At 41.7% G+C, this 13989-nt stretch overlaps 1 pseudogene; it reads left to right on the forward strand.

The window, feature by feature from the left end:
* Window positions 1–322: 322 nt before the first annotated feature.
* LOC132300358 (anthocyanin 5-aromatic acyltransferase-like) lies at window positions 323–11945 on the forward strand (annotated as a pseudogene).
* The last annotated feature ends 2044 nt before the right edge of the window (window positions 11946–13989 follow it).

Below are 13989 nucleotides of genomic sequence, written 5' to 3' on the forward strand. Positions count from 1 at the left end.
GGAACAGCGGGCTATGGAAACTGAAAGATATGGGTTTTGAATTTTTTTTTTTATTTTTTGATTCTTGCAGACTTTGCAGTTGCAGAGAGAGAGAAGGAGGTCAGAGTTGAGAACAGAGGCGGAGACGATGACTCAGAGGTTGGTTTAATTGAGGACCTTGGACCGCCGCCGGAGATGAGGCCTATGCCGCCATCTCCGGCGGTGGCTCTGATACCATGTTGAATATCAGGATAGAGAGACAAAGATGAATATGAGAGAGATATAGAACTGATGTAATTGAATTGATGTAAATAATGATACAAAGGAGGACATATAAATAGGCCACATTACAACGGCTACATAACGGCTATAATATAACGGCTATAATATAATATATTATTATATGTTAAAAGAGAGAACCGATTCAGCAACTTCATCTTTCTCACACTGGATGATTCAGACGATGGCTCTTGGATTTCCCCCATCAAACACCAGGTGTGTGTATATAAAAATATCTGTATATGTGTATGACAGATGGTGATTTGCTAGTGTATATATATATGTGTGTGGGAGATGGATACGGAGTTGGAGATTTGCTGTGTATATATATATATATAAATTACGTGTATTTATTATATATATGTGTGTGTCTGTGTTTGGAACCGGGTTTTCAAAATGATATCAAACCCTTGTTTTGCCGGGACATGAGATGGAGATCGAAATGGGTTTGATCAATATTTTAAGTTTTTTTTTAATACTATTTTATAAATTTATATATATATGTGTGTCTGTGTTTGGAACCGGGTTTTCAAAATGATATCAAACCCTTGTTTTGCCGGGACATGAGATGGAGATGGAGATCGAAATGGGTTTGATCAATATTTTAAGTTTTTTTTAATACTATTTTATAAATTTATAACAGGTTTGTGGGATACATGACTTGCAAGGATGAAATTGGTCCACACGGGGAAGAATACAGTGCTAGTATGGGTATGTCAGATGGTGATTTGCTAGTACTACATCTATATGTCTGTGTGGGAGATGGATATGGAGTGGGAGATTTGGTGTGTATATATATATATATATACACAAACGTGTATTTAAATCATGCTTCTTCATATGGAATTTAACCATTGCTGATAAGCCACTGCCAATCATGATCTAAACTTATTTATCTGTATTTATCATATATATATATATATGTGTGTGTGTGTGTGTGGGGAGAAGGAGATTGAAATGAGTCTGATCCATATTTTAATTTTTTTTTAATACTATTTTATAAATTTATAACAGGTTTGTGGGACACATGACCTTCAAGGATGAAATTGGTCCACACAGGGCAGGACTACTACATTTTTAGCATATATTGTGCAACACATTGCTCCCGTCAACACAATGATCAACGTGATCGAACATTGCCGGGTTTCGCCGCCACCAGCTGCGGTGGCCGATCAGTTTCTCCCCCTTTTTTTTTTGACCTCATGTGGATACAAATCCCTCCTGTCCAAAAACTTCTCTTCTATGATTTCCACCACTCCAAGTCCCATTTCACGGACTCCCTCATTCCCCATCTCAAACACACACTCTCTCTCTCTCAAACACTTTTTTCCTCTGGCTGCTAATCTCATACTTCCCGCGTCAACAAATTCTAGTAAGCCCATAATCCGTTACGCCGATGGTGACTCAGTTTCACTAACCTTTGCTGAGTCTAGTAGCGATTTAAAGTACCTTACCGGAAATCAATACCGAAATGCTGATCAATTCTCTCTGCTCGTCCCTAGCTCACTCAAGAGGATTATACGGACAATGTAGTAGTCCCACTTGCAGCTCTTCAGGTCACGCTTTTTCCAGAGTCAGCAGGCATTTGTTTGGGGATCAACTACCACCATGTTCTCGCAGACGGTAAGGCCTTTCAAGGTTTCATGAAGTCATGGACTTCTATATCTAAATTTGGCAGTGATAATGCGGAATTGTTGTCTGGTGGGCATCTCCCATTTTGTGACGGGACTATGATAAGAGACCCAATTGGGCTAGAAAAAATATTTTTGAGCCAAGTTTGTGGACGTCAGAGTAAACAACAAAACTTGTGTCATCAAAGTAGCAGCAACAATGTTCGAGCCACATTTGTCATACCAGGAACCGATGTTCAACGACTCAAAGAATTGGTTATGGCCTGTTCTACAGTACCATTACACGTATCCACATTCTCGGTGACATGTGCCTACATGTGGGTTTGTAGTCTAAAGGCACGAGCAAGCACTAAAGTGCACGACAAAGATGATGATATTGATGAAGTAGAACACTTTCTTTTCCCAGTGGATTGTCGAGAACGTTTGGATCCACCCATACCTGCAACTTACTTTGGTAATTGCATAGCAATTTGTTTTGCAACGGCAAGACATAGCCAACTTATAGAAGAAGAAAAAGGTTTTTTCGTAGCAGGTAAGGCATTAGTATAATAAGTTATATCTTGTCACATAAATAAAGTCATATCACTATGTATTTTTGCATTTATGTATTTTTCTTATAACAGCGGAATCTATCGGAGAGGCCATTGCCACAAGGCTTCACAATGGCAACCCTGAGGGAGTGTTGAAAGGTTCGGAGACCTGGCTTTCCCAAATTAAAAGTTCGAAAATGGATAGAGTGAGGTCCATAGCCGGGTCGCCCAAGCTCAGACATTACGAACCGGATTTTGGGTGGGGAAGGCCCCGAAAGAGCGAAATTGTTTCCATAGATCGTGCAGGGTTTTTCTCCATGAGTGAGTGCAGGGATTCTCAAGGAGACGTGGAGTTTGGCGCGTGCTTCCCAAAGATCACAATGGATGCTTTTTCTTCGATCTTCGTCCATGGCCTAAAGCTCCTGTAAGAATATATTTAACAAGTTCTTTTCAATTATGTTGTGTTCCATGCACCCATTTTTTTTCCCCGAAAGTTCGAGCAAATGCACAACCCTTCATACTGCTCCTACTAGAACTCGAAAATTCAACCCCCTTGAAAGGGAGATATCATACCATCTAACTTATGAATATTTGAATTATGTGATACATGTCTATAATAAAGCCTGATACACGTGTTCATGAATATGCTTCCATATTGATATATTTCATGAATTTATGAATATTTGAATAATACATGTCTATAATAATTTGGGCTTCTGAAATATATGTTTATGAACGTAAATTAATTGAATTAGCTAAATATACTGTTATAGTGTTATGGATTATTGTTAGCCCCTTGACGGTTGTCCAAGGGAAGACATGGGCATTCCAAGGCCATGCCATGTCTTAGGAATACTTTGGCTTTGATTAGACAGCCATGAGGGTGCTCAGTGGGTTGTCAGCGTGCACAAGATGCTCAGCGTGCACACAGGATGCTTAAAAGGATGCTCGGCGTGCACTGGGGGTGCCCAGTGGCACTTTCGTAAATATGGCAAAAAGTGAAACTTGGAGTTTTGACTCGGGATCTTTATGGGAGATACCTTGAGTCCATAGAAGCTGGTTGGCGCAGACGGCACTCAATTTGGATGTCGGGAAAGGTCTGAAAGGCCATTATGACTCCTCAAGCATGGGTGATGTTTACTCCTGTCAGAGTGCTGGATTTCCTTAAGACTATATTAGGGGGGGTCTGTTGAGCGCATCGGTTGGGCTATGGCATGGCTTGCTTAGAGTGCTTAGCCAACGTGCATGGGCACGTGTTGCACCACTCCAAGATGGTTGCACAAGTGGGGAGCATCCAAGATATTGAAGGGCAAATAAGTGTGCACCGACACGCGCGCTGGAGTGCAGCGGCGTGCGTACGGGCGTGCAGGTGGGCGCGCGGGTAGGCGTCCAACCTAGTGTGCGCGAGCGTCTAGCTCGGCGTGCACATGGGCGTCCAGGTGGGTGTACAGCCACGGGCGCATGAGGGTACAAACATGGCGCGCGAAGAAGGGCACTACTGTGTGCGCCGGCGTGCACTTTGGTGTGCACCCGAGCGTGCGCACGGGCGTGCATGGCTTGGCACGCCGTGCACTCAAAGACATATATATGTGGGTGCAGATTGGTGGACTTGGCTTGGGCTAGGTTCACAGGGTTGACTCAGATGTGGCTAGAGCATGGATAACACAAAGTCATGGCTTGCGGTTACAAGAGGTGGTGGCTTAGTGGGCTCGGTTGGTTGGGGGAAGTTACTAGCACTTCCCACTCATCATGGGAAGTGGGGGAGTGCTGAGTAACCTCCCAAACATGTGGCACAATTCTGAGAGGACCAACACACAGGCGGTTAAGGGTGGTTTCCTCCACCATGCAGAATCTAACTTCTTGTGGTTATGTGGCATGAGCAGCACATGCCAACAAGTCTAGCAGTTGGGCTTGTCAACTGCATTATAGTGCTGGCTCATTTAGAGGGTGCCAGCACGACCCTAGGTGGATGGGGGTGTCATCCATCATCTTAGTGGGCAGTTATGGGCGGTTTTGAGAGGCCTATATAATGCTAAGGTGGGCTTTGTAGAGGGAATAAAGAAGGGGGTGTGAGCCTTGGTTGTTCCTTGTACGAACTCATGTTCCTTTGTAATATGTTTAATATGAGTAAAGGTTGGGGCTTGTCCCTGTAAACTGTGTGTGCCTTCTTTATATTTCTATACTGTGTGTATTGTGTTGTTGTGTTGGCTGAGACTTGGTGGCCCCAAGTGCCATCGCAGAGGCAAAAATTCGTGGTGTAATTTAGCCCTGTGACAATTGGTATCAGAGCCCCGTTCTACGATGGCTGGAGGTAATACTCGTGAAAGAGTTTCCCATTTGGAAGAGTTCGTGGGTTTTCCTACAGAAACAGAGGTACAAGATGGTGCAGAGAGCCTTGTTGTTCGAATTGAAAACTTGGCTTCTGAATTGGAGATCTTGAAGACTGATCTTGATGGGTTTGGTGACTTCATGCAGGCCACCAAAGAGCAATTGTCCCGTATCTCTGAAGATGTTGAGTCACTGACTGACGTTTTCAAGAAGAACCTGAAAGACCTTGAAGATGAAGTGTCCTTGGTGAAGAGGGCCATTCATGGGAGTTCCAGAGGCGGTGGTGATCCTCTTTCGCAGAAGATCAAGGTGCCGGATCCCAAGTCTTTCAGTGGTACCCGAAATGCCAAAGAGTTGGAGAATTTCCTATGGGACATGGAGCAGTACTTTAAGGCTGCTCGGATCCCTGATGGCGAGAAGGTGACCATTACAAGCATGTATCTGTCTGGTGATGCAAAGCTATGGTGGCGCACACGGACAGAGGACGATGCTTCTGCGGTTAGGCCTCGGATTGAAGTTTGGGAGACCCTCAAGAAGGAATTGAAGGACCAGTTCTTGCCTTAGAACACTGCATGGATTGCAAGGGAATCTCTGAAGAAATTGAAGCACACAGGTACCGTTCGTGACTATGTGAAGGACTTTAGTTCCTTGATGCTGGACATTCGAAATATGTCAGAGGAGGACAAGTTGTTCAATTTCATGTCCGGATTGCAACCATGGGCTCAGGCAGAACTCCGTAGGCAAGGTGTGAGGGACCATCCTACTGCCATGACAGCGGCAGATTGTCTTGTAGATTTCAAAATGACTGGGTCTACTACACAAGACAAGAAGAAGTCCAAGGAGGGGAAGAAAGACAAAGGCCAGTCCTTCAGGTTCAAGGACAAAAAGAAGGACAAGAATCAAAAGAAGGATAAAGGGGGTGGCTTTGTCAAGGCCAAGGCAGATTACAACAACAAAGGGAGTAGTAGTGGGACTAAGCCCAACTACGGTTGTTTCATCTGCAATGGTCCCCATCGTGTTAGGGACTGTCCCAAGAGGGAGAAGCTGAGTGCTATTGTCGCTGATTCAAAAGGAGACTCAGACTCGGAATCTGGTCCAACTCGAGTTAATCCTCTACAAATGCTGAATGCTCTTACTGAAGAACAGTCCATGGAGTTGAAAGGGCTCATGTTCATTCAGGTGACACTGAACGGCAAGGAAGTTTTGGCAATGGTGGACACGGGGGCCACTCATAACTTCATTGCGCAGAGGGAAGTAAGTAACTTTAATTTAAAGTTAATTCCACATGCTAATAAGATGAAAGTTGTGAATTCTGAAGCCAAGCCTGTTTTAGGCATGGCCACCACTTCTATGAAAGTTGGTTGTTGGGAGGGCGTAGTTAGTCTTATGGCTGTTCCCTTAGATGATTTTGATCTAATTCTTGGAATTGAGTTCCTTACGAAAGCCAGAGTGGTAGTTGTGCCATATTTAGGAGGAGTTTTTATTTGGGACAGGAGTTGTCCATGTTTTATTCCATCAGTGGCTCTTTATGGGCACCAAAAGAAGGAAGATCGTAAATATGGTTGCATCGAAATAATCTCTGCATTGCAAGTGAAAACAGGTTTGAAGAGGGGAGACTCTACCTTTCTTACAGCTATGATAGAGATCAAACCGGACCAACTTGTTGAAGTTCCGGATTCTGTTGCTGAAATTCTAGAGGAATTTGCAGAAGTGATGCCACCAGAACTACCCAAGCAATTGCCCCTTCGACGTGCTGTTGATCACAAGATAGAGTTGGAGCCGGGTGCAAGGGCTCCTGCTCAGGCCCCATATCGGATAGCGCCTTCAGAACTGGCTGAACTACGTAGACAGTTGGATGAGTTGCTGGAGTCTGGCTATATTCAACCATCCAAGGCACCGTATGGCGCGCCAGTGTTGTTCCAGAAGAAGCAGGATGGCTCAATGCGGATGTGTGTGGATTATAGGGCTCTGAATAAGGTGACTGTGAAGAACAAGTACCCAGTGCCCAATGCCGCAGATTTATTTGACAGGTTGTCAAGGGCATCCTACTTTACTAAGCTGGATTTACGTGTAGGCTACTGGCAGGTGCGTATAGCAGAAGGAGATGAATCCAAAACTGCATGTGTAACTCGTTATGGGTCTTATGAATTTCTTGTAATGCCGTTTGGGCTAACTAATGCCCCGGCAACCTTCTGCAACTTAATGAATAATGTGTTTTATGACTACATCGATCGCTTTGTTGTTGTTTATTTGGATGACATTGTAGTCTATAGTGAGTCATTGAAAGATCACTTAAAACACTTGAGATTGGTTTTCTCAAAACTGAAGGAGTTTCAGTTATTTGTCAAAAAGGAGAAGTGTGAGTTTTGTCGCCAAGAAGTGATGTTTTTGGGGCATTGGATCAGTAAGGGCCATGTCAGAATGGATGAGAGAAAGGTGAAAGCCATCCTTGATTGGTCTGCACCTACCAAAGTGACAGAGTTGAGATCTTTTCTAGGGTTGGCAAATTACTACAGAAAGTTTATAAAGGGGTATTCCAAGAAGGTTAGTCCTTTAACGGACTTGCTGAAGAAGGACAAATAGTGGGTTTGGTCTGAGGAGTGCCAGAATGCTTTTGAGATGCTTAAGCAGGTAGTGTCTACAGAACCGGTCTTGAGACTGCCTGACTTTGGTTTGCCATTTGAAGTGCATACTGATGCCTCTGATAGAGCAATTGGTGGGGTTCTAGTCCAAGAAGGACACCCATGTGCCTTTGAAAGCAGGAAGCTTAAGGATGCTGAACAGAGGTATACAACTCACGAGAAGGAGATGACTGCAGTGATACATTGTCTTGACGCATGGAAGCACTATCTGTTGGGTACTAAGTTTACATTGGTGACTGATAATGTGACCAATACCTACTTCAAGACACAGAAAAAGCTTACTCCAAAGCAAGCTCGTTGGCAAGAGTTTCTTGGGGAGTTCAATTTTGTGTGGGTTCACAGACCTGGAAAGCAGAATCAGGTTGCTGATGCCTTGAGTAGGAAAGAAGTGCAGGAGTATGTGGCGTCGTTGACAACGGTGTATACTGATTTCCTTGACAGAATCAAAGAGCAATCTCAGTCCGACAATGCCTATCAGAAACTAAAGCAACAGGTTACTGATGGTGAAGTCAGAAAGTACTGGATTGAAGATAATCTACTCTATGCCAGAGGAGGTAGATTATATGTTCCTGTTGGAGGTTTGAGACGGGAACTAATGCGGGAAATGCATGATCCTCAGTGGGCTGGACATCCAGGGGTGGATAGAATGCTGGCGTTGATATCCAGATCATATTACTGGCCCAAGATAGAGGATAACATAGAGTTATATGTCAAGACTTGCTTGGTCTGTCAGAAAGACAAGCATGAAAGGAAGAAGGAGGCAGGGCTACTGCAACCTTTGCCTATACCAGAGCGTCCATGGCAGTCAATTTCAATGGACTTCATTTTTGGTTTTCCCAAGGTGGAAGGTATGAGATCTATTTTTGTGATTGTAGATAGATTCTCTAAGTATGCAATTTTTATTGCTGCACCACATGCATGCCCAGCGGAAGTTGCTGCTGGTTTATTTCATAAGTTTGTGGTGAAATATTTTGGCTTGCCCGAAGATATTGTTAGTGATCGTGACACCAGATTTACGGGAAGGTTCTGGACAGTGCTATTTGGCTTGATGGGTTCTGAACTGAAGTTCTCCACAGCAAACCATCCTCAAACTGACGGACAGATTGAGAGGATGAACCAGTTATTGGAAGAATATCTGAGGCACTATGTCACTGCAAGTCAGAAAAATTGGCTGGAGTTGCTAGACACTGCACAATTCTCTTATAATTTGCACAGGTCTTCAGCAACTGGAATGAGTCCCTTTGAGTTGGCAACAGGGCAACAACCTCGCACACCATAGGAGGTGGCAGTGCAGAGGACAGGTGGAAGATGCCCTGCAGCATACCGATATGCCCGTTCCATGCAAGAGATGGTGGAGGAGGCACAGGACAGCCTTGCCAAGGCTGCGAGAAGGATGAAAAAGTATGCAGATAAAGGGAGAAGGCCATTAGACTTCCAAGTGGGAGACAAGGTTCTGTTGAAGTTGACTCCACAGATTTGGAAGAAGATAAGCAGCAAGACTGTTCACAGAGGGCTGATTCAGAAGTATGATGGTCCATTTGAAGTTGTGAAGAAAGTTGGGAATATTGCTTACAGATTACAGTTACCTGAGAGACTGAAGGTCCATCCTACTTTTCATGTGAGTTTCCTCAAGCCTTTTCATGAGGACACTGCAGATACATCAAGACAGCAGGCTAAGAGAGCCCCACCTATTATTCGGTTGCAGTTTAACAAGGAGGTGGAGAAGATTTTGTCTCACCGGACCCAGGGTCAGAGTAAGAAAAATCGCAGAACTGATTACTTGGTGCAATGGAAAGGATGCAGCGAAGCAGAGGCTAGTTGGGAAAGAGATGTGACATTATGGCAGTTTGAGAAACAGGTAAAGGAGTACTTGGACAAGTCGACGAGGGCGTCGACTTCTTCTGGTGGGGGTGGTTTGTTAGCCCCTTGACGGTTGTCCAAGGGAAGACATGGGCATTTCAAAGCCATGTCTTAGGAATACTTTGGCTTTGATTAGACAGCCATGAGGGTGCTCAGTGTGTTGTCAGCGTGCACAAGATGCTCAGCGTGCACACAGGATGCTTAAAAGGATGCTCGGCGTGCACTGGGGGTGCCCAATGGCACTTTCGTAAATATGGCGAAAAGTGAAACTTGGAGTTTTGACTCGGGATCTTTATGGGAGATACCTTGAGTCCATAGAAGCTGGTTGGCGCAGACGGCACTCAATTTGGATGTCGGGAAAGGTCTGAAAGGCCATTATGACTCCTCAAGCATGGGTGATATTTACTCCTGTCAGAGTGCTGGATTTCCTTAAGACTATATTAGGGGGGGTCTGTTGAGCGCATCGGTTGGGCTATGGCATGGCTTGCTTAGAGGGCTTAGCCAACGTGCATGGGCACGTGTTGCACCACTCCAAGATGGTTGCACAAGTGGGGAGCATCCAAGATATTGAAGGGCAAATAAGTGTGCACCGACACGCGCGCTGGAGTGCAGCGGCGTGCGTGCGGGCGTGCAGGTGGGCGCGCGGGTAGGCGTCCAACCTAGTGTGCGCGAGCGTCTAGCTCGGCGTGCACATGGGCGTCCAGATGGGTGTACAGCCACGGGCGCATGAGGGTACAAACATGGCGCGCGAAGAAGGGCACTAGTGTGTGCGCCGGCGTGCACTTTGGTGTGCACCCGAGCGTGCGCACGGGCGTGCATGGCTTGGCACGCCGTGCACTCAGAGACATATATATGTGGGTGCAGATTGGTGGACTTGGCTTGGGCTAGGTTCACAGGGTTGACTCAGATGTGGCTAGAGCATGGATAACACAAAGTCATGGCTTGCGGTTACAAGAGGTGGTGGCTTAGTGGGCTCGGTTGGTTGGGGGAAGTTACTAGCACTTCCCACTCATCATGGGAAGTGGGGGAGTGCTGAGTAACCTCCCAAACATGTGGCACAATTCTGAGAGGACCAACACACAAGCGGTTAAGGGTGATTTCCTCCACCATGCAGAATCTAACTTCTTGTGGTTATGTGGCATGAGCAGCACATGCCAACAAGTCTAGCAGTTGGGTTTGTCAACTGCATTATAGTGCTGGCTCATTTAGAGGGTGCCAGCACGACCCTAGGTGGATGGGGGTGTCATCCATCATCTTAGTGGGCAGTTATGGGCGGTTTTGAGAGTGGCCTATATAATGCTAAGGTGGGCTTTGTAGAGGGAATAGAGAAGGGGGTGTGAGCCTTGGTTGTTCCTTGTACGAACTCATGTTCCTTTGTAATATGTTTAATATGAGCAAAGGTTGGGGCTTGTCTCTGTAAACTGTGTGTGCCTTCTTTATATTTCTATACTGTGTGTATTGTGTTGTGTTGTTGTGTTGGCTGAGACTTGGTGGCCCTAAGTGCCATCGCAGAGGCAAAAATTCGTGGTGTAATTTAGCCCTGTGACAATTATCATGGTGATCAGAAATTTGTGACTTATATTTATAATTGTGGCTAAACTACTTGAGATAAGAGTAGGTATAAATTCACGTACATGTGAAAGTATTGAAAATATAAACATGTGGTTCGAGCTACTAGTTATATGAGCGTACAGGTTTTGGTCAGAAATTGTACTATTGAGATGAACCTTTATACGTTAATAGGGTATGCCCTAATAGGGTACGGTCTCTGGGTGGGGGTGGGAGTCACTAAAAGGTTTGTGTTAATAGTAGTATAGTCCGGGGAGTAAAATCTTCTCGTGTGAAGCAGTAGTCTTGTCTCTTTTAATTAGTGATGTACTAAATCACAATATTTTGGTAGCATACATTATTAATTGGACGGGAGAGGACACTGTTTTATTGGAGATGATTTTAATTCCTGCCCCTGAGTGTAAAAATATTGATTCATTAAAAGGCTACTGCAAAAGGACCCTAATTAGGGATTTAAAGGTTTTTATGTTCTTTGAGTTATCAATTTTATATTTTTGATTTATTGTTTTAAATTCTAACATAGATAATTGGATAATATTAACACAATTTTGAACTGGATTATGAGGTCATCACTTTTTAAATGATTGACATTGAATCTATTATGTAACGTTGGTTTTCTTTTAAATTAGATTTCTTTGTTATGATTTGTTATTTTGATTTTTTTTTTTTTTAATGTTTAGCGCTTGCATGTTTATTATTCTTTATGTGCAAACTTGGCCAACTTATTAATTAATTGTTCATATTGGTCACACAATTTGTCATTTTAGGTTAGAGATTTTAGAATGGAATTATTTAACTAGTGATCGAGTTGTGCAAGCAAGCTAACCCTATATTTTTACGATCTCCAGATCTGTTCGAGGGAGGTGATTAAAGAGGAATGAAAAGTACTTGGTTCATGATGTTTCGAGGAATGAAAAGTACTTGATTCATGACGTTTCCAATGTGCTTACTTGATCTACATTAGTAGAGGTTGCAAGAATTTTGTGTGCTATGATCCACGTAAAATGTATGTTGGCTTATAATAATTTTGAAAATGTAAAGTCTATAGTTTGGCTAATACTAGTACAATGTTTGTTAGTTTAACATACTTTAGAAATTAAAACTCGATAAAATCAATGTTTGTTAGTTTAACATACTTTAGAAATTAAAACTCGATAAAATCAATTATGAATGTGAACTTTTTTAATTCTAGAATTTTGGATTTTGGCTGATTATGAAGTGAAATTTCAAGATATATATTTTTTGTAAACAGTTTCTCATTTTATTCCAAAAACTCGAGATATTTCAAGCCACGCCTAAATAATATTGTTTCAACCTTTCTTAATCCACACGCCTATGAGATCTTTGAAGATAATGCAATGACATTGTTTCAAGAAGAAAATGAATGAAAGTGCAATTAATCTTATGTTATGTTTGGTACACAAAAAAACTACTATAAGGAAAAAATGAAAATTATTTATTATAGACATTATAAAATTGCAGTAATAAAATTAAATAAGAAGAGAGGGAAAAAAGAAGTCGTCAAAGTACATACATCATACACTCGTAGGAAGAAGAAATTTCAAAAAGAGATAATAGAAGAAATTTCAAAAAGAGATAACAAAAACAAAAGGATAAGAAGAAGAAGAAGAAAAAGAAAAATGAGATTACTTTGAAAGAGAAAAAAAATTGGGTGAGATTGAAGAACATGAATATATATAAATTTGAAGGGAATTAAAGGAATTAGAAGAAGAATAGGAGCAAATTATAAATGAAAAAACAAACTTAGGATGGCAAACATTTACCACATCAAGCTCCTTGCTCAAAAATATAAAAAATTCTATATTGCTGCTTGTTTTTAGTTTTCTCAATATTTCATTGTGACACACATATGTCAAGCGCGACTGATAATCTTGAAATGCGAAAAGAATATATCTAATACGTTTTACCAGCTTCAAGTCCTGAGTGATATGTTCCTCTCAAATGAATGAAAGGAAAAAGAAGATTTCAATATGTGATAATAAAACATGAATCTTGCATAAGACTAACACCAAATATACTACTCCCTCCTCACTCACATAATAATTGTCCATCTTCTTTACTTAGTTATCCCAAAATAGTTGTCATGTTTCAAAAATTAATGCACTATATTTTGTCATCCTTATAAAATACTCTTATTGTATTAAAATAATAAAATAAATTAAAGTGTCGACGACAACTTTTGGGTCCCACCAGTAATAGCTTTTAGGAGGAATAAATTGAAAAATCTATTTAATAGTAGGGGTGGCAAAGTTTTAACACGACTCGAGTTAAGTGAGGTTAAATTGAGTTTCAAAAGGATTCGAGCTGGAAACGGATCGACACGATTAACCCGTTTAGTTACTCGTGTCATGTTTGGGTTAAGGGGTTCAACCTGTATAACCCGTTTAACTATACGTGTCAAAAACAAATTTATATTTAAGTTCCAAAATAATTATCTAAACTTGTGTTTTATAATTTACTCTTTTGTAGACTAGAGACTATTTAATAATTTGGTTGAATTGAAACTTATATATTTCTAATATTTATTGTTTAATTGTCTATTATTAAAGTAATATATATATATATATATATATATACACACACACACACTCACATTACTTAAATATATATATTTTCGATACGTAATAATTTAAGTAATATAGTTTTTTTTATTTTAGTAAATAACTCATTAAACAGGTTACATGTTTAACCCGTTTAATAAGCAGATCGGATTAGTGTTGGGGGTTCCTGACACGAATATTAAACGGATCATGTTCGAGTTAAGCTATTTAGTAGAATATCCTTAGGTCAACACAACATGAATATAACTCGAAAACATGAATTTGCCACCCCTATTCAATAAAAAGGGCGCAATAAAATTATATACGTGTGGTGGTGTTGCCTGAGTGATAAAGGGTTGGACCCTCATTTAATCCGTTTAATAAACAGGTCGGATTAGTGTTGAGGGTTTCTGACACGAATATTAAACGAATCGTGTTCGAATTAAACTATTTAGTAGAATATCCTTAGGTTGACACAACACAACTATAACTCGAAAACATGGAATTTGCCACCCCTATTCCCCCCACCCCCGCTAACCATCACTATCTACTCACTATTGTTAGGAGGAAAAAAAAGAAAAATATACAATAGAATAATTAAATTGGGATA

Source organism: Cornus florida, unplaced genomic scaffold (assembly GCF_030987335.1).
Source record: "Cornus florida cultivar Cherokee Brave unplaced genomic scaffold, ASM3098733v1 CherokeeBrave_3.0.0_Hap2_Chr03, whole genome shotgun sequence".
NCBI classification, from domain to species: domain Eukaryota; kingdom Viridiplantae; phylum Streptophyta; class Magnoliopsida; order Cornales; family Cornaceae; genus Cornus; species Cornus florida.